This window comes from Acinonyx jubatus, chromosome B1 (genome assembly GCF_027475565.1).
Source record: "Acinonyx jubatus isolate Ajub_Pintada_27869175 chromosome B1, VMU_Ajub_asm_v1.0, whole genome shotgun sequence".
Taxonomy (NCBI): domain Eukaryota; kingdom Metazoa; phylum Chordata; class Mammalia; order Carnivora; family Felidae; genus Acinonyx; species Acinonyx jubatus.
This window is the reverse complement of record NC_069382.1, coordinates 61,957,277-61,984,710: the sequence shown is the minus strand read 5'-3', so window position 1 is coordinate 61,984,710 and position 27,434 is coordinate 61,957,277. Positions and strand designations below refer to the sequence as shown.

Here is a 27,434-nt window from a genome sequence, read left to right as displayed (position 1 = left end):
TGCCAGGTGCTCCCATACACCAGGTTTATAGTTTAAAATAAATTAGCTCATATCTCAATGCTGCACTGCCTTCACTTATGAAATGAAGATAATAACTATCTACCTTATAGAGTTACCATGAAGATTCAAGGAGTTACAGGCTATGAAGCTTGGGAAACAGTATCTGACCTGTTCAAAGTACCCATTAATTGTCACCTGTGTCCTGCTCCAGCTTCTCTCTCCTCCTATCATCTCACTTCATCACACAAGCAATTTGGCAGAATGCCAAGTTCAAAAAACATATGTTGAATTAATTAATTCCTTTTGTTTGTTTTTTGGTTTTTTTAGTTTATTTATTTTGAGAGAGAGAGAGTACATGCATGTGAACAGGGGAGGAGCAGAGAGAGGGAGAGAGAATCCTAAGTAGCTCTGCACTGTCAGCACAGAGCCCAACAAGGGACTCCAACCCAGGAACCATGAGATCATGACCTGAGCTGAAACCAACAGCCAGATGCTTAACCAACTGAGCCACCCAGGCACCCCTAATACCTTCTATTTGGTTTGGCTTTGCCTCCTTTCTCTACTGAAAGCTGGGATTTCTTTAGTGCCAAGCTTAAGGTCCAAAACTCTCTCTGAAACCTTCTTATGTTTCATGCACACAAGTGTGTGTGTTTAATGTTTTTTTATTATTTGAATTTTTTTCTTAATGTGTGCTTTCTATCAGTCTTTTAATTGTAATTTCCAACTCTAGGTTTTAACCTTCTCAGGGCAGAAATCATAGTGAATGCCATGGGAGGGCAAAAGAAGTAAGAACCTCTGCCTGCAAGAGCTTTACCCTCTCACAGAGAAAAACAAGACGGTAGATGGCGCAGTTAATATTTACTAACATGTGTTAGCTATGAAAAGTAAAGATACAAAGTAGAAATCAAGTGCTAAGAATGAGAACCCTTAGGGCTGGAGTAGTCAGGAAAGACTTGGAGGAAGAGGTGCAACTCCAGTTGGGAAGTGAAGGATAAATGGAATTAGACTAGAAGGGTCTTGTTAAAGTGTTACAGAATTATTATTATTTTTCTTTTTAGATTTTAATTTTACTGTTTATTTTCAAAAGAAAGAGCAGGAGTGAGGGAGGGGCAGAGAGCAATGGGGACAAAGGATCCCAAGCAGGCTCTGTGCTGACAGCAAAGAGCCAATGTGGGGCTCAAATTCAGGAACTGTGAGACCATGACCTGAGCTGAAGTCAGACGCTCAACCAACTGAGCCACCCAGGTGCCCCAGAATTATTTTCATGCCTACTGCCCAATTTTTGTTTTCCACCTGCATTTCCTTTTAGCAAAGACCAAGTTTGGTTTGGTTGAGTACTGGATTTCAGGGCTGCTTTTACCATGAGAGAGGACATGCACAGAGGCTCTCCAGGAACAGATCTGTTAACACAGGATTAAGAGCTGGCCTCAGTTGGTTGAGGTATCTCACCTCCTATCTTAAAATAATTAATATGAAGGTGGCTTTGAGGACATAAAATCAGTGCTTAAAGCATTGTAAAGCAGTCTCCACAAAATAAGTTTCCATGAAAAAAAAATATATATATATACACATGTGTGTGTATATATATACATCTATATACAGATATATGTGTGTGTGTGTATATATATATATTGCTTTAATTTAATACCTATATATACATATATAGAGAGAGAGAACGGAATAAAGAGCCCAGAAATAGACACACACAAATAGTGAACTAATCTTCAATAAGGTAGCAAAGTTAATACAATAGAGAAAAGATAGTCTTCCCAACAAATGGTACTTGAATAATTGTACATCCGTATGTGAAAAAGAGACAGAAGGAGGAGGAGGAGGAAGTGGAAGAATCTAGACCCAGATTTTATACCCTTTATGAAAATTAACTCAAAATGAATTTTAGACCTAAATATAAAATGCAAAACTATAAAACTTCTAGAAGATAACAGAAGAAAATCTACATGACCTTGGGTTTGGCAATGAGTTTCTGGATGCAACACCAAAAGCATGATCTACAAAAGAAAAAAAAATTTTTTTTATCAATTGGGCTTTATTATAATTATAATTTATTATAATTAGAAGATGAAGAGACAAGCAAAACAGTGGGATAAACTATCTGGAAAACACTTATCTGATACAGGACTTCAAAACATACACAGAATTCTTAAAATTCAACAATAAGAAAGAACCCAATTTAAAAGTGGGCTAAAGATCGGAACAAAAAAGATATACAGATGTCAAATAATTGCATGAAAAGATGTTCAACATCGTGTATACTTAAGGAACTGCAAATTAAAGCAATGACATACTACCATTAGAATGACTAAAATCCAAAAAAAAAAAAAAAAAAGGACAATACCAAATGTACAAAGATACAGAGCAATAAGAGTGCTCATTCATTGCTAATGGATATACGAAATAGTACAGCCACTTGAGAAGATAAGTTGGGAGTTTCCTATGAAGCTAAACATAGTCTTACCACATGATCCATCAAAAATATTCCTTTATAGATGGAAAAATCATTTCCACCCAGAAACCTGCACTAGAATGTTTATAGCAGCTTTACTCATAATCACCAAAAACTATCAGCAACCAAGATGTCTTCCAATAGATGAATGGATAAACAAACTATAACACATCCATATAATGGGATATTATTCAGTGGTAACAGGAAATGAGCTATCAAGCCATTGAAACACATGGAGTACTTTAAATGCTTATTGATAAGTGAAAGAAGACAATCTGAAAAGGCTACATACTGTATGATTCCAATTATATGACAATTGTAAGGAGTTTAGTGATTGCCACGGGTTGAGAAAGAGGAAAGAGAGGGATGAATAAGTGAAGCACAAGAGAAACTGCTCTGTGTGATGTTGTCATGAGGTTGGAATGAGTTTGCCAAAGCCCTTAGAACTGTACAACACAAAGAGTGAACCTTAATGTAAATTACAGATTTCAGCTAATAATAATGTCTGAATATTGGTTCATTAATTGTAACAAATGTACCACACTAATTCAAGGTGTTAATAATAGGAGAAGTAGCAGGGGAGAAGGGACAATATTTGGAATTCTCTGTACTATCTGTTCAATATTTCTTATTTTAAAAAATTAAAATTAAGGGGGTGCCTGGTGGCTCAAGTTAGTTGAGTGTCCAACTCTTCATTTTGGCTCAGGTCGTGAGCCCAGGGTCATGGGATCAAACCCTGTATCAGGCTGTATGCTTAAGATTCTCTCTCTCTTTCTCTCTCTCTCTGCTCCTCTCCCCCACTTGCATGCTTTCTCTAAAAAACAACAACAAAATTATGTAGGGGAAAAAGTGTATCTGACTTTGGAAGCAGCCAATAACATGTTGAGTTACTACAAAAATCACACAACATTCCTTTACTTATCACAAAGAATCATGCCTTTGAATAAATCACTAGAGTCTGTTTATTTATGCCAAGCTGACTTAATATCAGCCAGTTCCTATAATACCTCCTAGACTGTTCATGTCAACATGACTTAGCAATTCTGTCTGTACTCACAGTCACACACCTTGGGTTTTGGAAACACAACAGTGGCACAAAAAACACCTCAATACACTCATAGAGAAACAAATAGAATTCACCCATGATCAGAGGTACTGGACACACCACAAAATAATTTATTCACTTTTTCTTACTTTCTAATTTCCCATTTCTACTTTCTTAATTACTGCGTTGGACAGCTCCTTCCCATGCCTTCTCAATCTCAGAATGTAACTGTGTGAGCCTGGGTTTTAATGTGGCCGGGATGACAAAGAGCAATGGTGAGGCAATATGTACGGCATCTCCAGTTCTTTAATAGTGCAATGGCAGGCATAAGTAATACTTAACTACAAATTCCTACCCCCGAGATGGCAAGACCCCAGAAAGAACTAGGAATAGGACCAGAAGTGGACAACAGTTTTTCAGTCAAGATAGATTTAACTTCACAAAATTAAGTATTTTTAAAACCTGAATAACAAAAGACACCATAAATGAAGACATAAAATAGATACAAAGTAATAGTATGTATATCCAAAATACATAACGAGCGTCTACAAATCAGTTGGAAAATTACAACTCTCCAGTTTTAAAGGATATGAACAAGCCTTTCCCAGAGCAAACTATATAATCAACATATGAAAAAATATTCAACCTCACTAAAATGAGTAAAAAGCCAATTTAAACAGAGATACTATTTTTAACTTCAAATTGAAAAAACACTAAAGAGAGCATTGGGGAAGGACTGGGGAAATAATCCTTTACATATTGTATACTGGTATGGTTACAAATTCCAGGGAAATTTATGAAGAAATAGTATTTCAAAATTGTATGGATCCAGCAGTTCTACTCCTATAAATCTTTCCTAGAGAAAACCTGTGTGCAAAGTTACATTTACAAAAAAATATTTTCTGCTGCCTCGTTGGTAATAAAAAAAAAAATTAGAAAGAGCACAAATCTCTGTCAGTTCAAGAGTGGTTAGACACATAATACTGGAGTCACACTCTCGAAAGCTGGGCTCCCATTAGCCAGAATAAACTAAACTAGACCAATATGCAGTCCTATTAAAAGGTTTTAAGATATGTTTTGACCCCCCTTTGGTAGTAAGCTTTATATTTTATATTTTAAAACGTGCATACCTATGACACAGAAATTCGGTGTACAAGATTCTGTCCTACAAAACGCGAAAAGCTGTAGAACTCTGGTCAATATTTCCCATACTATTGTCAAATATAAAAAAATATGTCCGGGGTGCCTGGGTGGCTCAGTCAGTTAAATGTCTGACCCTTGATTTCAGCTCAGGTTGGTTCGGGAGTTGGAACCCCGCAGTGAGCTCTGTGCTGACAGTATGGAGCCTGCTTGGGATCCTCTCTCTGTCTCTCTCTCTCTGTCTCTCTCTCATAAATAAATAAATATTTTAAAAATATATACATTCAAAAGAAAAGAAATCTGTGAAAACCAACCAACTTTTAAGAACTTATGATTCCTTCACCCACTTCTGTTCTGATGTGGCATACTCTACAGGATCTGATGTAATCAGATCAAATTCAAAGGAAACAGCTTTTTCTGTGCAAGACCTCAGTAAATCATTTCTGCAAAATAAACAGTAAATGATGAATTTGGGATGAGTTACAGTAGAAGGATGTGAAATCTCACTCTCTGGGACTTCTTAAAATGATAACATTCCCACATACGTCTGCAGTGGTTTCAACGTTTGGCATTTGTGTAGCAAACACCAAAAGACAGAAGGACAGAAAAGGAGTTACTTCCAACCAGCTAATGCCATCATTTTCCCCCAGTGGAGTAACTATTTCCTTTCTAAATACATGAGCTCTGTTTCTTTGAGTCTGAAATTGGAAGTTCAATGGTCGAATTTTTAACATATTTGTCTTAGGTTAGGTTTGATGGGGCTACTCTGAAGTCTATGGTTTTTTGCACTAAAAATTGCTTCAATTGTATATTTATCTCCTGCCTAACAGATGCGAGGTAATTTCAGGCACATGAACCAAAGAGACTTTACTCTGAAACTTAGTGTAGTCATGCCAGACAGATATCAACATTACTACATATTCCTTTATGAAATGAAATACACCATATTTTTACTCCTAGAGTTGTGTCCAAGAAACTCACAAATGCGTATAAACACACACTGACTCTGTTATTCAGACGTTCATGTTCTCTTCCAATCTGCAGAGTAAAGATGTCAGTTCAGTTGTACCAATCGTTATGCCAAATTTCAAAAACTGACAGCATGCTCCATTTTTGCCAGTGCCAAATTGTATTTTTCCAGATGCACAAGAGTATTTCAAGAAGTTTCAGCAAATCTCACAAGTGTTTAATTCTAAAAGAAATAATTGTTGAACCAGCTCTCTCTGGATTAGAGTGTGTTAAGTCAATGTTTGGTTTCTGTTGCAGGGGAAGAAGTTTGTGGCGGCTCATGGAGCTTCCATTCACCAGCCTGGAAATGGCATTCATTTTATTGGCTTTTGTTATCTTTTCCTTATTTACTCTGGCTTCCATCTACACTAACCCAGACGAGAGGAATGAAGGTAAAAAGAGAAAGCTCTTTGTGGTTAGTCTCTATTTCCTTTCTTTTCCAATCACCTTTTTGTATGATCTGATTGGTTTAGTTTCTATTCTGTATGTGAGGATGTGTTTGTTTTGGGGTGTGGTGTGTGTCTGTGAGAAAGAGGGGGAAGAGAGTTTCTTATTAAGTAGCATAAAAGAGCTATTGTGGCACTTTACCAATATTTTTTAAAAGTTTGGAAACGGAAAAATTCATCACGTGACTTCCAATCCCAGAATTTGGCAGATCTTATGCCCTGAACCTAATATATACATAGATATATATGTTTGCTTGTTTGTTTATCTAATTTTAACTTTCACCATCCTCCCATCCCTGTCCCTAAAACAGAAATTTAAAATGTACAAAAAGCTCAATGTTTTAAAAAGTTTTAAAGGTATTTTTTTTACGAGACAAACACGAATTTATCAGAAACAAATTGCATCATAGTATAGTATACTAGAGAGTGTGTGTGTATTCAACTATACATGGGAAGGAAAAGGTTTTGAGTTTTTTCTAATGATTTCTTGTCAAAGCCCAAACATCTGAAAAATAGAAGTATCTTAAAAACTCACCACATATTTTCCCGTTGCCAATAATAACAATTGTTAACGATTTAAATGGTTGGTGGTTGGTATTTTATAGTATTGCCTGATACAAAATTGATGGTAACTGGCCATTTTTAAGACCAAAAAGTTTACATATATGTAATATGCCAAGGAAGTTATACATATTTGCAGAGAACAAGATAAATATCATAAAAAGAAAATTGTATTTCCTACAACTGTGATACCCATCCATCAATTTTTGGCTTTAAAAGAAAATATCTCTGTGATATAAAATATTATTCTCTGTCTTGACATACAACATTTAACAGAAGTAGAAAACAGAAGTCACAGTGAATAGATAATCCAATTCATACTGACATGAGATTAGGAAACATAATTGGAGTCCATAAGTCATTTTCCCACTCCACGTTATGTTAGTTTAAGATGGGTTTGGCTGAAAGAAAGAGTAAAACCAAAATAGAAGCTACTTTAACTAGATAATAATGTATCTCTCCCACATTGAAAGGAAGCCTGGAGGTAGTAAATTCATGGCTGACACAGTGCTCCTTGCTGTCCTGGACAGGCTAGTCCTCTCTTTGTTCTCTCTCTTCTTCAGCTTTCAGCTCCCGTGTCACGGACGAATGAGGCTGACCCATCTTTTGCTATCATGTATGCGTGCCAAGCAGCAAAAAGAAGGAAGAACCGCACTCTTCTTTCCTCTAAGGGTACTTCTAGAATTCACACATACCGCTTCCCTTTGGCCAGAATTTAGTCCATGGCCATGCCCAGAAGGAATCTGGGAAGTGTAATTTTTATTCTGCAAGGCATGTGCTAAGCTAAAATTTGGGTTTGTGTTCCTAAAGGAAGAAGAGAGGGCACAACCAGCAATGTCTGCCAGACACATAGTCTCCTAACCCTGCATTTATTATGGGGCTAATAGTCCTTAAGTCATTGAACATTTGAACTAGAAGGAAGGTGAAGAGAGCATCTAATCAATTGATTCTTAACCAGAAATGAATATCAGAAAGACACACATGCTTCGGGCCCACCACAACCTACTGAATATGCATTTCTAGGTGTTACACCTGACCATGTGTCTTTACACATGCTCCCCACATTCTTCTAAATTTCATCTCTGCTGTTCACATTTCAGGTGGGATAATGGAGACCCAGACATGGTCAGTAAGTTTCTCAGGTGCTCAGTTAATAAGAAGAAGAGACAAAACTAGAGCACAGGCCCCGTAATTCCAAGCTCACTGCCCCATCTTAGTACACTGCGTTGCGTCCCTAGTTATAATCCATGAGCATGAGGAGCCAAAGGGTTAGAAGAGTCATAGAATTTTACCTTCCCTTTACATTTTCATTTTCCATTTTTCACAATCTTATTTTTCTCCAACTCTGTTCTTCCTATATCTAATGTTTATTTTCCAAGCTAAAGCTACTCCTTCATCTGAATACTATCATACTAACAGGACTAGAACTAGCTGTTCAAGGATTCCCATGGAAGAACACCTTTGGCCTAGCACTCACTTATCTTCATGACTGCCAGAACAGACATAAGCACAATTTTACATAAGAAGCAAAAGGTGTACACTTCCCTAAATGTGGTAAGACTTATGAGTAAAATCTACCTTCATTAAAATAGCAAGGCTATTTTAATTTCCTTTCACAGCACAGCAGAGAATTACAGGAGCCACTAAAAATAAACTTAAATGATGCAGATTTAATTTCACTCATGTTTATTAAAAATCTAGTGGACTTAAGCTATAATTAATGGAGGATCTAAAGATGAATAAGACCCAGTTCCTACCTCAGGGAGCTGATAGTCTAGTGGGGATTCAGCTACATAACAGAGAAGAATTCAATAAATGGTCTATCATTCAGTAGGTTCACATGAGGGGTTGAAATTCTGTATTTCTAGTAAGTTTCCAGGTAATAACAATGCTCCAGAAGATAAGTCAAGCCACTGATATACACATTCCTAGGCTCCAAGGGTGGCCTAGATCATCTGTGTGCAGCAAGTAAAGAGAGAGCTTGGGTATATGGCTGGGCTGTCCACTTGCCTGAAAGCAAGGCCCTACAAGGTGCAGAACAGAGATAAAAGCAGGAGAAAAGAGACCACAGGCCTCCACTCTATTCCTGCATCAGGCCCTACAAATGTCAGGAATGGGTGGGCTTATATTTAGGAAAATATTTTATATATCTAGAAAATTCACAGACATTCCTTAAAATCAAAATATTTTAGTATCACAAGATTTCTGCAACTCTTATTAGTTTATGAATCCACTATCTCATTTGTAATTAGTATTCTCAATAGTCTTTCTCTATAGAGATAGAGAAATAAGGAAACAGTTAAGACAATTTTCTTTGTTAAAAGAAGGTGTCATAGGGGTGCCTGGGTGGCTCGGTTGAGCATCCGACTCTTTTTTTTTTTTTTTAATTTTTTTTTTTTCCCCAACCTTTATTTATTTTGGGGACAGAGAGAGACAGAGCATGAACGGGGGAGGGGCAGAGAGAGAGGGAGACACAGAATCGGAAACAGGCTCCAGGCTCTGAGCCATCAGCCCAGAGCCCGACGCGGGGCTCGAACTCACGGACCGCGATCAGAGCCCGACGCGGGGCTTGAACTCACGGACCGCGAGATCGTGACCTGGCTGAAGTCGGACACTTAACCGACTGCGCCACCCAGGCGCCCCGAGCATCCGACTCTTGATTTCGGTTCAGGTCATGATCTTCTGGTTCATGAGCTCAAGCCCCACATAAGGCTCCATGCTAACAGTGCAGAGCCTGCTTGGTATTCTCTCTCTCTCTCTCTGTCTCTGCCCTTACCCACATGCATGTGTTCTCTCTCTCTCTCTCTCTCTCAAAATAAATCAATAAGCTTAAAAAAAAAAAAAAAGAAGAAGATGGTTTAAGGTATGACAAAGCCCTTAAATATTTCAGGAGAATTTATTTGTTGAGAAACTGACCAATAACCCACATTTTTGTTCTTGTTACCATAAGGAGTCTCCAGATAAAACTTTTTTCAAACACTGTCAATCCAGCAATCTTCTCACTGGAAGGGAAGGTCTGGCTATTTTGATCCCTAACTAAATTTACATGGATCACTGACCGTTAAGAGTTACTAAAGAATGTTGCTTTTGTTCTGGACTATAACCTATGTTTTAAAATTTAAAGTGAAAACTTAAAATACATATAGCTCTTATTTGTAAATTTGTAAATTCAAAACAGAACAGAATTTAATCACTGTAGAAAATCATGAAGCCCCAAAGAAATCTTCTTGGCTGTTCAATGAAGCTTCATCTAACACCACCATGATCAAAAGTCCTTTCGTGGACCGCAAACTTACACTAACGTATTCTGGCATTACACAAGCACCCAAAACACATTCTCTCAAGAGTATTACTGTTTTCCTTTGAGATTCATGGGTGCCTACTTCACTGCTATATTGTCTTAAAAATACTAAAATAAAATACTTGTAGCTTAATGATTATAGAATTAATTTACACAGTGCCTTTCCAAAGATATTTTAAGAATCTAGTCAACCTGAAAAAAAATAATTGCCATCTCATTTTGATGACTTAAAAATAGAGAAAAATACAAGTTACATCAAAGAAGTGGAACTTAGAATGAGACAGAACTTCTTCCTCCCAGTCTAGGACACTGTTTTACCAGTCCAGACTACACCTTCTCACTGTCAGCATGAAAACAATGATGACGACAATGATGCCTGCCACATAAACTCCAGGATGCTAAACACTTTAGATGTATTATTTAATTTAATTTTAAAGCAATCCTAGAAGATGGGTAATAATAACTTCACTATTTTACAAGTGAGGACACTGAAGCTTTGAACCTTAACCTTAGATCACTCAGCTAATAATCGACAGAGCCAAAGTTGAACTCTGGATTGTAGGATTTGAGAACCTATATATGTAACCAGCATACTTTCTTTCCAGATTACCTTGAAAAAGATACTTGCTTTAAAAAAAAAAAAAAGGAGGGGGGGGCACCTGGGTGGCTCAGTCAGTTAAGCGTCTGACTCTTGGTTTCAGCTCAGGTCATGATCTCACAGTTCGTGGGTTTGAGCCCTACATCAGGATCTGTGCTAACAGTGCAGAATCTGCTTGGGATTCTCACTCTCGCTCCCACTCTCTCTCTCCCCCCACCCCGCTTACTCTCTCTCTTTCTCTCTCAAAATAAACAAACTTGCAAATAGTTATCATTAAAAAAAAAAAGAAAAGAAAATACATATATACTTCTCTTTATTCCTACAAAGGACTTTAATTGGCTAAAAATATATAACAAAATAAAACTAAATTTCCAATAAGTAGATAAGGGAATCTAGACAAAGGGAAAAGTAAGGGTGGCAAACAGAAATGGGTGGTCTGGTGGTGAGAAGGCTAGCATACCATTTCAGCAACGAGTACAAACTGAGTTATTCAACATTCCTTCATTCATGTCCTGGCTGTGCCATTTGGTGACTCTGTAACTTAGGACAAATTACACAAATTCTCAAAACCTCCATTTCTTCATCTGTGTCCGGGGATGGTAATAACACCTGCCTCATAGAGTTGAAGTGAGAACTTCATGAAATCAAACATATAAACCACAGAAGGGTGCCTGTTATTGCGTTTTCCCTTTTGAAGTCTTCATAATTAGGAATTTAGAGAGGGCAGTGAAGGTCTTTATAAAGCAAAGGAAACCATTTACTACAGAACCAACACAATTTATATTCACATACACTGTTCACACACCTGGTAAATGTCTTTGTTTTAAATATCTGGCTATACAATCCATTCAATATAAATCAACTACAAGGTGACATCACATACAAAAGGTATCGATCTGATGTAAAGGAAGGGAAAGGACTACTGGAATTACTCAGGCAAAGCTCACAAACGAGTATTTGATTGAATTAGACCTAGAAAAATGAAAAAGAGGAGGATACACAGGCATTTCAAAAAAGAATAAAGTGAATACAAAAGAATTGAAAGACATTTAAGAAGATTGATGAAACCTTGAATTTTTTTTGCAAATGATATCCTCTGTAAAACTGTCCTATGAAAATGGCAAAGAGAAGAGTAGTGTATGGAGCCGTGTGTGATACAAGTGTGTCAGGAAAGAAATGCCCTCCAAACCAACAGCTCATCCATTCTTTTTCTGAAATTAGCTTATAGTTGGAATTACAAATTGCATTTTATTAAATGAGACAATGTATTTATTTTTGTCATTTTACGTTTTATTTTTCAGGGTAGAGGTCCATTCAAACCTTTGTTGCTATCTCTTATTAAATTCTGCCCTGAAAGTAGATTCACTTTAAATTAACTTTTCCAGTACCAGTTATTCTCAGATTAAAAAGAAATTTCCTGTTACAGAGTATATGCTCAACAGTGTTAGCCACCATCAGTTATTATCCAAGAAATTATCTGGATCCATGCTGTCAAGTCTACCCACCAGAAGGAGTGGGTCCGAATTTTGGTCCTATGCTTTCTTTAAAGTCAACCCAGAAGAGAAAACTGACAATGTTGATGTACCTGAGCTCTGTGCTTCTGGAAGACAGCTATAGTTAAGAAATTGTCCCAACTTTTATTTTCCAAAATCCCCTGACTCTTGTGTTCTGGGAAACGGCTTACCACAAAGAACCACCTTTCCCCATATGACATAGATAAGACTGTCCATTCTTTCTCATGACTCCTGTAAGACTCTCTATGACTTCTTTGTTTACCAATGACAGGGCCAAACATAGACCTTTCCCCTTTTGCCTGAAGCTGCTGACAAGGACAGACATAGACCCTCCAACTCCCTGTTCTTTGTCTCATGAATGATTTAACTGAGATTAGACCTGTTTGCCTTCCCCGGGGCGCCTGGGTGGCTCAGTCGGTTGAGCTACCGACTCCTGATTTCTGCTCAGGTCATGATCTCATGGTTCATGAGTTCAAGCCCTGAGTCTGCCTCCACACTGACAGTGCAAAGCCTGCTTGGAATTGTCTCTCTCTCTCTCTCTCTCTCTCTCTCCAAATAAATAAGTAAACTTAAAAAATAAAATAAAATTAGAAAAAGAGGGGCTGCCTGGGTGGCTCAGTCAATTAAGCATCCAACTTCAGCTCAGGTCATGATATCATGGTTTGTGAGTTTGAGCCCTGCGTCATGCTGCTGTCTGCATAGACCTGTCAGCGCAGAGCCAGCTTTGGATCCTCTGTCCCTCTCTCTCTCTCTCTGCCCTTCCCATTCTCCCTCTGAAAAATAAATTAAACATTAAAAAAAAAGAGCTCTTTGTCTTCCTGAAACTAGCTAGGCATAGAGATCAACATTTCCTACACAGCTAACTGACAGACTTTCTTTGATCACAAAACAATTCCAACTGTAAAGCACTCACCTGTGACTTTTCTACTCCTGTCTCTAGTTGTCTAAGGTAAAACCACCCTGCTGAGACACTATCTGATGTATTCTCCCTATTTCCATAGCCTGAATAAGATCAACATCTTCACTTGAGTTTTGTCTTTGGAAAACATAATCTAGTCCTTGTATATGATAATCTGATATGTATACGATAAAAATAAATAGTATAGTGGCTAGAAGAAATACAACTTTTTCTAGTATGGAGAGAAAAAGAAGTGTTCACTAGTAAGAATCTCCAGAGGGTCTCTAGTTCAGTGGCTTTGAACTGTTTTTGGCTGAAATCCACTTCCAGATCCCTCCCTGACTGCTCCCCCCCGACCATCACCACGCGCTTATTCATGTGTGTAAAACTGAAATGAGAGTTTCATAAGATAATACTTCACCTCATCCCAGGCGGCATACTTTAGTACTTTATGTTCTGTTTTGTCTTCTTCTTTTTTTCAATGCTGATAGCAGCCCTCGTGATAGGCTACATGACCCATTAAATCCTAATTAAATTCCACGAAATTCTAATCATTTCTAAATTCTAAATCCAGGCACTAGCAGCAAATACAGCTGGGAAGACGATTTTCACAAGCTACATGTTAATCCCTCAGGCAAAAACCTTCATTAATTTACCATTGCCAAGAAAATAAAGTAAAAATTCCTAAAGCTCTTGGTTTTCTTCCAAGAGGTAAATTTCCACTTACCTATTAATAATGCCTTCCTCTTCTATTTGACTCTTACTTATTCTTTAAGGCCATTTCCTCTTTTTATAATCACTCGAACCCAGAATGAGTTCTTTTAGCACATCTGTTACGTATCACTAATTTGGCACTTCTCCTTTTCACCTGGTATTGTTAATAACCTCTGCTTGCATAGGAAGTGCGACCACAGAATAATGAGACAGAGCTCCATAATTTGTTACTGGAATTAATTGACCATCCAACAAATGTACGTTTATTTCATACCTTTTACAAGAAGACACTGTGCTAGGGGTGGGGTGAGAAGAACAAGTTACCCAATCCCCAGTCTTGTGCTTAACCTCCAGTTTTATAGGACAGAGAAAGTAGGTAAATAAAAGTACACAATAATTTTGTTCACATAAAAATAAAATTCTTCATCTCTATGTGATGGCTTTTGTTGAAAAGTCAAGAAAGTAAGGCAGGAAACCACCAAAAGCGATGTTTTAAAGAAAATAAACGGAGCCACTTTGCATGTCCCTTGGAATGTAAACTCCATAACACAGAGGTTTGGTCTATTCAGTCACTGCTTCATCCCAGCACTTACAAAGCACTGCCTAGGACAAGGGTGGCTCTCAGTAACTCATTACTGAATAAGCCAATAAATAATACCTGCAGTTTATTTCTTTAGACAAGCTCCACAGGTGAATTCCAAATACTATTGGCATAATATGTTGTCTCTCTCACTCATTCTATAGCTCTTGCTACTCCTACTACTAATACTCGAACTGTTTTGTGTATATTCATCATTTAAACTTCATATTAAATTTATGATGCAGATACTTCTACTATATTGTGTCTAAAATCCGCCAAGACTGCCCACTGGAATCCTGTCTATGAAATCCCTAAACTAGTGCATGAGCTGAATGGCCACGATGGGGCTTTTGTGTGTGTGCAAAGTCAACATCCGAACTACTTATAAACCTCCTTCTTGAAAACCAGTGATACGCAGCACAAACTACAGCTCAATATACAGAGGCTATTCATGACACTACTCAAGATACATTTGATCACCCGTTATGATGGTCAGCCTTGATATCCATGAACTGAAACCATATTTTAACCTCAAATAAAACCTAGCTGGGACGAGTGTGCCTGCGGGACAGAGGAAATTATGGGATGCGTGCTGTAGCCAAACATAAATGGTGTGGTGGATTTCCCCTTTTTTATCATCCAGACCTTGGCTTCCTTTTGTTTTCCTGAATTATGAAGAATTGTTTTCCATCCATGCCATCGTTCTTCAGTTTTTAAACTGGACACTGTGAAACTACAGCATCAGTCTAGAAGAGGCTGGTATCACGGCCTCTTTATATCTTTAGAGACCAGCACATTGTGATGCAGCCCCAGCTACTTCCTGCCTGAATGACACTGTTGCCCACCTGCTCACCAGGCCCTGTCTTTGAAAGCCGTCTGGTCTAATGACCGTAGGAAGTGATAAAATGTAAGTGACCCATCAGGGAATTATAAGGAGACACTGGTTAGGTAATGATCCTTCATCAAAGGTGTGTTCAGCCTCCTGACAGACAGTAGCCTTGCAACATCCCTGGGCTGGGGGTTGCCTTCCAGGACGGCTGTGGGACCGCCAGGTAAACAGCCCTGGTGACTTTGTCCATAGTGCACAGAACTTTAGAGAGAGAAATTAGGTGGGGGATGGACTCCCACCCTGATAAGATAAATTTTAAATTATCTTGGGATTCCGTAGATTCCAGAACTTTTTGCCCATTAGGAGTTTGTTTAGATGCTTCAGCAAAGGTAATCTAATTGTGCGATGTGTCCAAAAAGGCCTGCACTCCTTCCCACACTTCCTACCTGAAGGGACTAGATAGATGGGTCAGTAGAAAATAATGGTTAGAAAATTTGTGTTAGAGTCAGATAGAAATGGATCAAATCCTGTCCCCAGTACTTATTCGCAATGTGACTTGAGCAAATGATATAAATTCTTCGAGGCTCACTTCATTTATATAATACTAATTACCCACGCAAGGCTGCTGTGAAAATTAAAATATGATAATATATTTAAAACAAACGTTACCTATTGCAAGAATTAAATCATAGCAGCCGCTTTCATTATTTTGCTATTTTTGTTGATGTTGTCCAGGCTGTCCTTTGGCTTGCGCGTATAACCTGCTATTTATTCATGGTTCTGTGACACTAACAGCCTGCTGTAGGTATGGTGTCTTCCAGGTTGATCCGTTTGCTGTTGTTAATAGAATACCCTTGGTGGTTCTTCTATGCATACTATTTATTCACTCCAAAAAAGCAGCGTTATGTAGAAGGAAGTCTCACTTCTATAGTGGCTTAGAAGCTAGTTCTAATTTTGTTTTGTTTGTGGTTTGTCGGTTTGTTTTGTTTGTTTGTTTGTTTTGTTTGGGCTTTGGTTTTCTTGGTGACACTGAGTGCCAAATGATAAAAGAAGTATTTTTTAGGGCGCCTGATTGCCTCAGTCAAAAGAACATGCGACCCTCGATCTTGAGGTCATTGAGTTTGAGTCCCACGTTGGGTATTTAAACTTAAAATATATATATAGAGAGAGAGAGAGATTGAGTACCTGCTACTCATCTCTGTATCAGACATTACAGTTCTTCAAAATAAGAAAAGACACCTCCTTTAGTCTGGAAAGACTTTCTGACTGGCAAAAAATTGTTGCAAGGACAAGTTTGAATTCTGGAATTTGGGTAGCTGTGTCCTTAAAGGAACACTGAGCAAATACAAAACAAATAGAGATTGTTACAACACAACCAGGGCTCTAGCCGAATCATCTCCTACAAGGCCTATAAATGCCTCCATAGTTTCCTCACTAAACAGCTGGTCTCCATGCAAGTAACTGTTGACTGTAATGGTTCACTGCCCTGACCGCAACCTTTTAAATATTCATGAGGCAAATGTATTGCACATTTCAGTAAACACATAATCTTTCGATACTGACCTGATGTTAAGGAATTCCTCTGACTTCTTTCAAAGAACGGTTTTATCCCACTTAACCATATCATACCATCTCACAGACAGCACCATGTGCACTCAGCAGGTGCAAAAGCAAAGTTTTCGATGAACGGAATTTGGCAGTAAAGGTCTTAAGGGTAGGCTAGGGCACACCTGTTAGCCATTGTTAACTTAAATAGTGACAATTTATAAACAAGGATTAACTAAAGAAATCTTACAAAGTACATATATCCACTTTTGTTTCTGGTGTAGTGAGGTGGACTCCATAACAATCCAATGAATAACTAGTGGGACACCTCAATGGCTCAGTCACTTAAGTGCCCGGCTCTTATTTCGGCTCAGGTCATGATCTCACCGTCACGGGATGGAGCCCCACGTCGGGCTCTGCCCTGACTGCATGGAGCCTGCTTGGAATTCTCTCTCCCTCTCTCTCTGCCCCTGCCTCATTCTTGTGCTCTCTTTCTCTCAAAATAAATAAATAAACTTAAAAAAAAAATAATGAGAGTTATAGGAACATGTTTAAGCATGGTATCTGTAAAGGTAAAAAGATAAGAAAGTCACGAGTGAATAGGCCAGCCTTGCCAGAGCAGGAAGCTACACTAGAAACAAGTCTGAAACTACCATGAAACTAACGGTAATATTGTAAAGACAGCTTCAGTTGCACTGCTATTCTGTAAGCACCAGGCTCCTACCACATGGCATGAGATATAAGTGCAGAGGATAGAAATAGGAAGCTATTAAGTGATTTTTAAATAGAGACGATAAGAAATCAAATTGGATGTTCACTGAAGCATTGTTTACAGCAGTAAAAAACGGAAACAGGTTATACACACATCAGTATAGACATAAGATAAATCATGGTAGCTGCACATAATAGAATACTATGCAATAGCTAATAGCACCATCATTAAAATGTCCAAGATGCAGTACTTGGAAAAATATGTTGCTGAACAGCATTGTGATCTGATTTGTGTTTTGGGGTTTACATATTTGTGTGTGCTTATAAACATACATATACACACACATATATATGTATACATACATACACATAGATCAACCAATCTATTGATCATATCTTGAAGACAATAAATAGAGAAACCGGCAAAAGTGAGTAACTCTGGAGAGAAGAATTGGGAGAGGGGACTCTATGCCCTTCTGAACTGATGGACTGAACTTTTTTACCAACAACCTGTTACAAACTCCTTCCACTGTTGAATAATCATACATCTATAGCTGTTTACAGTTTACAAAGTACTTGCACTTGTTTCAAGGGACTCTCATAAACCTACATTGTTGGCTGGGGAGGCAGGAAGATCCCTGTGTCCTTCCTGATCTAGGAAATGGAAGTGTGTGACTTTCTGAAGTCACACAGCCAGCCAGTGACAAAATATACACCCTGACATCCGGACATAAGTGCAGTACCCTCTAAACTCCTTAAACAAGCAAAACTGGAGGAACTCTTCACACGCACAAAAACTCTGGTGAGCTGATAATTATCCAAATAATCCATGACATTTTCTCCCTGGGTTTTCATCATCCTCACACAGGCCTCTCACTGTGATTCACTAAGACTCGTTCCACACTACTGAAGCCCCCCCTCCCTCAACCTTTCTTTCTGAATAGACAAAAGTTTCATTTGGTCATCACACGCTATTGTGTATCTGCTATATTCTAGACATTGACAATATGATACTGGACATGTCATTCAATCATGTATTAGACAAATATTGATTCACTGTGGCAGAAGTTGACTCTTTTGATAAATAAATGTTCCTCATAAAGCGAACATACATAATGTTGGGAAATTGAGTATCTAACCACATAACTATTTTATTACAGTTGTGATAAGTGCTAGGAAGACACATACAATATGAGAATCTGACCACATGAGAGACCCAGAAAAATGTCTCTGAGAAATGACATATAGGCTGAGCATTGACAGAGACGAGGGTAAGGCAATGGAGGGGGTGGGTAGAAAGAGAATTGTCATTCCATCTGTGGAAGACCAAACGGGCAGGCCATTTAATAAAAAGCGCAAAGAACTAACAAGATGCCACATGTGGTTTGATCACAGAGGGTCAGGCAGGGTGACTGGGACAAGGTAAGTAGGTGGGCTGGAAGCCAGCGTCAGGATTTCTGATTATATTCCATGAGCAAAAAGACAACAATTAATGATTTTAAGCAGGGGAGAAACACAATTACGTACATATTTTTAGAAGATCAATCAGATTAGAGTGGAAAGACAATGCTAGACAGGACAGGAAAATAATCAAGCAGATGATATGGAGGCCACCCAGGCAAGAAGTGGCCTAGATGAGGGAGGAACAATGAATGTGTCTCCCCTCAGCACCACCAAAATTCTGAAAGAAATTTTATTAAAAAATAAAGATAAAAAAAGAATTCCAAAACCCATGAAATCAGATGAGCATAAAGTGAGTACGGTTCTGATCTTAAAACAAATCTCTGTGCTTTATAAGTTTTATGGGTCTGCCAGTCATGAAAGTTTGATTTAAAGTTATCTGTTCAGGGGTACCTGGGTGGTGCAGTCAGTTAAGCCAACTCTTGGTCTCAGCTCAGGTCCTAATCTCAGTTTGTGAGTTGGAGCCCCACATTGGGCTCTGCACTAATGGCATGGACCCTGCTTCGAATTCTGTCTCTCCTTTTCTCTGCCCCTCCCCCCTTGTGCATGCTGTCTCTTTCTCTCTCAAAATAAATATGTTGCATGTAAAAATAAATAAATAATAAATAAATAAATAAATAAAATAAAGTTATCTGTTCCTAAAAGAAATCACCACTGCAGTGATTCCATGTTAATCAGACATCACCAAACCCATTTGTCATGTAAGGAAATTCCTACTGTTTCTAGACCTGGCTCGTAAATCAGAGTCAACAAGTAGTCATAGGACATAAACCTTAAAGTCGTCAGAGTGGTGATGCAAAACCACAGTAAGGAGGATGTTGATTTTACCCATGTAAATGAGGGGAGGTATTTTTTTCTCCAATATCAATACACCTTTTTCCAAACAACGATAACAACCAGTAAACCCAAAACAAAAAAATAAATATATGCCTCTAATAATACTAAATTAATTCAATGATAGCAGCATACACTGAGGGAGTTATACTAGATGACTGGATAAAAGATTACTTTCTTTTGTATACAAGTTGAGTTATCTGCAAAAAAATGCATTTTCAAGAGTTGATGGTATCCACAGAGAAAATAATAACAATAGTTTGAGTATTCACTGCATGCCAAGCACTTGACATAGTTAATCATCATCTGATCCTTGTGACCACATTAGAAAGTAGGGATGTATTATTACCTTTACTTGAGAGATGAGGAAAAGGAAACTCCCAGAAACAGTGTGCCCAAGGTCCTATTCAGGAAAATGTAGGTCTAGGTCTGAGTGCGTGATCATGATTCATGTTCTTAATTAGCACAATTGAGTCAGATGTGAGAGTGGAAAGGGGAATCCGCTCAGAAGTAACTGTGTGATTGAGAGCGAGTTGCCAAATTAACCCTCACTTCTGAATTCGAGAGTCCTTGAGCAAAGATAAGCCACCATTGTTTACTATAGCAGTGAACTTTTTGTGGAAAAAACCGACCTCCTACCCTGAGGAAAATGTAAAATAATATTGAGAGTGGAAGGTACAAATGTAAATCCAGAGAATCCTCATCTTCAAATGAGGGTTTCATTAGCTGCCTTCAAGTGCTGTTTGCAATTACCTGAGTTTGAATGTAAATTACCTAAATGGAAACATAAATTAAATGTCTTTTGATCCCAGAGAAGTTCACATTAGGATATGTATAACTGAAACAGTGTGGTCTTATAAAGACCATAGATGAGGACTGTGTGTGTTCATTTCCAGTTCTTAAGTAATTAGAGTTGGGTTTACATTTTGGCCACCCCAGGCTATTTCCATACTTTGTGGGTGAACTATTCAACATACTGAACTAATGGTTCGCAACATAGTGCTTTGGGTGCCAAAGGCCACAGGCACCAAGGTTTCTGGTTAAATTGTTGGGAATAAAATGCCAACATGTCTGAATCCCAAATTGTCTGCCTCTGCCTTCGCTTCATAAGTGAGGAAAGCCCCTCTTAGCAAAAAGACCAAATCTAGATTGCTGGCCAATCTGTAGATGCACTCTTATTAGACATAGTTTTAAGACTAATTTTCTGCCATTTTTCTGTTCTCATTGGATGCTGTGAGCCTTCTGCACTTATGAATCAAATTGTCCAAGGTTAAGAAGGCATGCCATTAGTGGGACTGAGGTTCTCCTATTTCTCTCACTTGGAAGACTTGACCATGACGAATGATACAGGGATACAGTTAGTTACTTCTGATGGCAAATTTCAAACTTGTTGTAAATGAAATCATAACATCCTCTCAGCATCAATACTCCAGACACACCTAATCCAGGGAAATAGTGGGGATCAATAGTGGGGATCTTTTATTTAAAAAGAAGGGAAAGACACAAGAAACCATTTAATAATGGGTTGCTAAAGGTGGAAATATAGCAAATTGTGAGAGTGGGTAACAAACTAGTTCCTCTATGTGATTCCCAGAAGTAATTTCAGTGGCCAGGCAGTAAGGGGAAATGTTTTACAAACACTGGAATCTAAGAGAAAATAATTTTACTCTATTGTGCTCGAGACCTGCCTCTGTGGAATTTGCTTCATGCCAAGGATAATGCTAAACAATGGGAACATCAAGGTTTTGTCTCTTTCACCAGTGAATTATGACAACTACGTGCAACTTTTACAAATAATCCCTTAATTATATTTTAAAATAGGGATGGCTAGGGTGCCTGGGGAGCTCAGTTGGTTAAGTGTCTGACTCTTTATTTCAGCTCAGGTCACGATCTCACTGTTCATGGGTTCGAGCCCCATGTCCAGCTCTGCATCGATGGCATGGAGCCTGGTTCAGATTCTCTGTTTCCCTCTCACTCTGTTCTTCCTCCCACCCCATGAAAATACATAAACATTAAAAATAAAATAAAATGCGGATGGCTTCTCCTCCTCCTTCCCTTTTTCTCAGCCTGTGTAGCCTGGGCCAGGCATATATGAAAGATCTTTGTAGGTCAGTGAATCCTAACATTGGTAAACTGGGATTCCCTTAAAATAGAAAGGATCCTATAAAAGGATCAGTAACTCTACAACCAGGAAGAACAGAATAAAAGTCTACAAAGGGATTCATAACTTAGTGCCAACTATTAAATACTTTATGTAAAACTATTTTTGAAATCTCAGAAAATGTGCATTAAATTCTAAAATTCTAAAAGTTAACCAGGTGGACAATTTAAAACCACCCTGAGATACTACCACATACCCAACTGAATGATTAAATTAAGAGAACAAGAAAGCAATACCAAGTGCTGCCCCAAATGCAGAGTAACGGGAAGTCTCATATGTTGCTGGTGGGAACACAAAATAAAATACTACAGCTCCTCTGAGAAACAGTTTGGATTTTTTTTATAAAGTTATACATACACTTACCATATGATCAAGCAATCCTATTCCCAGTACTTGTGTTCACTCAAAAACTTTCAGGAGTGCCAAAAACGAGAAACAACCCAAATGTCCTTTAGTGGGTAAATGGAGAAAGACTATAATACATCCATACAACACAGGACTCCTAGCAACAGAGAAGAATGAACTACTGATCTATGCAACAATATGAACAAATCTCAAATACATTATGCTAAGCTAGTGTTTTAGATGGATGTTTGAGACCAGATATTTCTTTGTTGTGGGAGGCTGCCCTGTGCATCGTAGGATATTTAACAGCATCCCTGGCCTCTTCCCATTAGATCCACGTAGCACTCCCCGAGTCCTTCCAGTTCTGACAACCAAATATGTCTCCAAATCTGTCAGATGTCCTCTGTGGGGACCAAGGGTGTCCTCCACGAACAACGACTATGCTAAGCAAAAGAAGCCAAATCAAAAGGTTGCATGCTGTATGATTCCATTTGTTTGACATTTGGCAAAAGACAAAAAACTATAGGGACAGAAAGCAATAGTGATTGCCAGCTGGTAAGGATAGGAGGGAGGTTTGACTGTAAGAAATAGCACGAGGGAAATTGAATAAAGGGTCATGTTCTGTATCCTGATGACAGTGATGCTTTTGTCTTCGCAAAATTCATGGAACTGTCCACCAAAAAGTGAATTTTGTTTTATGTGAATTGAAAAACAAATTTTAAAATGCACATAAAACACTTCTTTATCTAAAGCGATATACAATAAATATCATAGTTGAAATATATAAACTTAAGAAGAATAATATTTAATGCAGCATTAAATGAGAGTTCTGCATTTTCATGTCAAATATGAGGGAATATTTGTAATATACCAGTGACTATAAAGCATATAAACAGTATGGCGAGGTTTAAAGTTCTTTAATCTATGAATAAGTGTGTATATCTGTATATACAGGATAATTTTTTTAAAGACATTATAATAGCTTCCTCACAGTAATCATTTCAACAAAATGAATTTATTGGATATCTTAAATTCATTTCTGAATGGAAAGTTGTCTGTCAATATAGAAAAGTATATTCTTCATATATTTACACATATAGATATGCATTTATAATACATCATGTAAAAATGAAAGGGTTTTTTTACCCATACAGACATTTTTTTTTAACGTTTATTTATTTTTGAGACAGGGAGAGACAGCATGAACAGGGGAGGGTCAGAAAGAGAGGGAGACACAGAATCTGAAACAGGCTCCAGGCTCTGAGCTGTCAGCACAGAGCCTGACGCGGGGCTCGAACTCACGGACTGCGAGATCATGACCTGAGCCAAAGTCGGATGCTCAACCAACTAAGCCACCCAGGCGCCCCATACCCATACAGACATTTTTACTTCACTTACATACATTTTGCCATAGCTACTTATGCAGAAAAACCTCAGAAAATGGAAAATAAAGGAGCCATTTGCTTTATGACATAAAATTTTTTTAGTTAACTATCAAAGCATCGCTTTTGTAACTTGGAAAAGACAAGGATTCCAGGCATGATTTCTCCTCACCAGGGCATAATAAATTCTGCTGCTCACACACCATTTGCTGAAAAGCAAAATAAGAATCGTGGCCCTAAAAATAAAAATTAGAAGTAGCAGTAACTATGAAGAAAAAGTTGGAAGCAGAGGCCAGGGCCGGGAGAAGAGACTAATAGTGTGGGAGCCATCAGGGGACATCATGACTTTCTCACCACTGCCTGGGGAGATGTAAAATATATGATTAGTGTACAAAAGACATTCCAAGCTTAGCTCTCAAGACTGCCTTTAAGTTATAGACTAATAACCTTAGCTGCCTTTTTGCTTCAACTCTGAATCAACCAACAGTTTGACACATTGTTGGTAAATGATTGCTAATGCCATTAGTTCTTGATAATAGAAAATTCCACATATCCAGATAAAGTTATTTTTTAATGCAGAAACAGACATTTGATGGGTATAAGACATTTTTTAAAAGATGGCAAAATAACCCACAAACAGGTGGAATTAGATACGACATAATGAATTTCATAGGAGTGGAAATCCAGCAGTAAGCCAGTAAATTCAAGAATATTGTTTCTTGACTACCATTTAAGAGATGAGAAGACATCTTGGGAGAAACAAGACCCACAAACAGCTTACTTCCTTGGATGCTGAGATGCAACGAAAAGGCTGGTTTGGGGGACCTACTTCCTACTTACACACCTGGGAATTGTAACAAGAATCGGGATGAAACCATCTCAATTGATTATACAGAGTGTCATGGGTATTTCTGAAATACTGTGTCTTTGGACAAAAAGATCTTTGCTATGAAGCTGCTGCTGAGGGCTCCCTGTCTCCCCAGGGGTGGGGAGCAGGTGAAGGGTGACTTTTTGTTGTTGTTGTTTTAATTTCCCTGAGTAGTTCAGTCTTGTAACAACATTTACTAAAGGAAGAAAGATTTCCTCAGGACAGAATCTTTTAGAAGTCACTCCAAAATGGGTTTCTTTAGTTATTTTCCTTGGTTTACACTTCTTTATTTCTCAAAAACTTTATTCATTCTGAAATTCAAGGTCGTTCATCAAACATTGTAAACCTCAATCGCTCACTCTGTAAAATGGAGACATCACCTAGCCTGTCTGGCAGGAGGATTCAGTGACATGATGCGCTCGAGAAACCTTGGGAACTACAAAATACTAATCATATTCAGGGAATTATTTATATAGGCACTAAAAAATATTTTGTTTATTAATGAATAGATTCCTGAGACAGAGATCCAGCTTCCAAATAGGCAATGTATACTTTACATAACCTTGTTATATATCTCTCTTTAACAAATGGAAACCTATGTTTCAAGAATTGTAAGATCAGACACTTTCTTACAATGGTAGAAGCAGATGGGCACCTGGGGGTCTCAGTCCATTAAACACCTGACTCTTGATTTCAGCTCAGGTCATGATCTCACGAGTTCGTGAGTTTGAGCCCAACATTGGGTTTTGTGCTGACAGCGCGAAGTCTGCTTGAGATTTTCTCTCTCTCTCTCTCTGCCGCTCCTTAGCCCTCACTCTCTCTCTCAAAATAATAAATAAACTTTTAAAAGGCGGGGGGGGGGGGGAGGTGGAGAAGCAGAATATCATTTGGAATAGATTGTTAAATATCATGGCTACAGATACCACAGAACCTCTCAGTTCTCTAAATCCAATCCCAAACTTCAATTTGTAGATAGTAAAAATTATGTACAATGACGGATTGTGGTTGTCCCTAAAGACCACGTAAGCTATGGTTTTCCTGTCTGAGATGGTCAAGAGACCAAGCATTTTAAAGAAAGTATGTGTGTACAATAAACCAATATCCAATTTACATCTAAAAATTATAATCCTAAGGAAAAATCAACTTTACAGATTTGAGGAAAGTAGTAGAATTTATTTTTATGACACAGTTTCCCAGGAACTCAATCCTGGTTGAAGAATGTTCCCTAAATTATTTGCCCTGTAAACCAACCTCCACCCACCAGTAGTGACAGCCTTTTTGGCTCCAGTTTTAACTAATGGGTTATAATTAGATTGTCCTAAGAGATCTTGAAAATTCCATTCAAGAGCTACCTGAAAGCTATTCCCAGGGCCTGGTCTATATTACAGGTGAAAGAGTACATCAATGACATCTTTTTTGGAAACCTTAATAACTAATTTTTTTTTTATGGGCAGTTAATATTCTGCCACTCAGTGGTCAGAATTATTGCCAGAAACCTTAGGATTTAAAAACACAAAGAGAAAGGGGCACCTGGATGACTCAGTCGGATAAGCTTCCAATTTCAGCTCAGGTCATGATCTCACGGTTCGTGAGTTTGAGCCCCACATTGGGCTGGCTGTTGTCAGTGCAGAGCCTGCTTCAGACCTCATGTCTCCCTGTCTCTCTCTCTGAACCTCCCCTGCCTTCTCGTTCTCTCTCAAAATTAAACAAACATTTTAGGGCGCCTGGGTGACTCTGTCGGTTGAGCTTCCAACTTTGGTTCAGGTCACGATCTCACCGTTTGTGGGTTCAAGCCCTGCATCCGGCTGTGTGCTCAGAGCCTCGAGCCTGCTTCAGATTATGTGTCTCCCTTTCTCTCTTCCCCTCCCCACTCACAGTCTGTCTCTCTCTTTCTCAAAAAGAACTAAACAGTAACAATTTTTTTTAATAAATAAAAATAAATATTTTTAAAAATAAAAATTAAATAAAAATACAAAGAGAAAGAGAGGGGGAGGGGTTGATATTTGTTCACTTGAATATGTGTTTTATTTTTAAAATTTTTATTTTAATTTTGAATATGTATTTTATCTTATGTGTATATTTCCTTCTAGAATTCTAGGGCTTTATTCTGACATTCTTGGGCCAACGACTGATTATCTAGAAAATGTTCTCACACATTAGCTACTGATGTGTTTCTTCTTTTGAGCCTAGATGCTAGTGGCAAGATTTTGTAGGTAGAATATCCAAACCAGTAAAGTTTGGTTGAATTTCGCCCAAAAGGCTTTGTCACTGCCTTGTTTGAACACTCTGATACTCTAGATTGGGTTTAGAGGTTTAGAGCCTGCTTGACTTCACCCAGATGTAAAATGTAAATGGGTATGTATAGGATATTTATGAAAAAAGTATCTCTATACCTTAGATTAGCACCCATAAACCATAGGAATCATAGCTCAAACTTTGTTCTTGGAATCTCTAGGAAAACCATGAGGTTACGATTAACACCAACAATTCTTTGCAGAAACCAAAGAACATTTTCCAGGAATGTTTGAGGACAGAAAATTAAGGGAAAGAAGTAACATTAAGTCCTACCCTCAGGGGTAGATGGTTCTATTTTAATACTTTTCAGTGCTTTTTACTTACAATTCAGAGTTTTCATTAAATAATTCTTAAATCTACTTTAAAAAATAGGATAATGGTACTTGTAGTAAGTTGAAATTAATGTTACAATTCCCTAGACAATAAGGGGGGAGGGTTGCTAAATGGTGTGCCAAGATTTTTATGATTACTACAAGTTGTTTAGAGAAAGAAATGCATATGTTCACAGGATAAACATACTATTTCTCTGGTACTTTAATCTCCCTCCCTTCCTTCCCTCCTGTCTTCCTCTCTTGTTTCCCTTCTCTATATCTTCCTTTTTGTTTGAAGTTAAAAATAAGCATTTGGGCCTTTTCTTTACAAAGTTAAAACTAGTGGATAAAATCAGGGTAAGCCTAGTGTTCTTTGCGCTCTTTCTGCTTTGACAGTTGAATCTCAAATGTCATGAACTAGAA

At 38.1% G+C, this 27,434-nt stretch overlaps 1 long non-coding RNA gene across 1 annotated transcript in view; it reads left to right on the top strand.

Moving 5' to 3' along the window:
• The window catches only part of LOC128314430 (uncharacterized), a 55,764-nt gene that overhangs the window by 14,111 nt on the left and 14,219 nt on the right, over positions 1-27,434 (top strand). Inside the window, exon 2 of the long non-coding RNA XR_008296051.1 lies at positions 5,916-6,049. This is a non-coding gene — a long non-coding RNA (uncharacterized LOC128314430). The remainder of the gene's footprint in view (positions 1-5,915; positions 6,050-27,434) is intronic.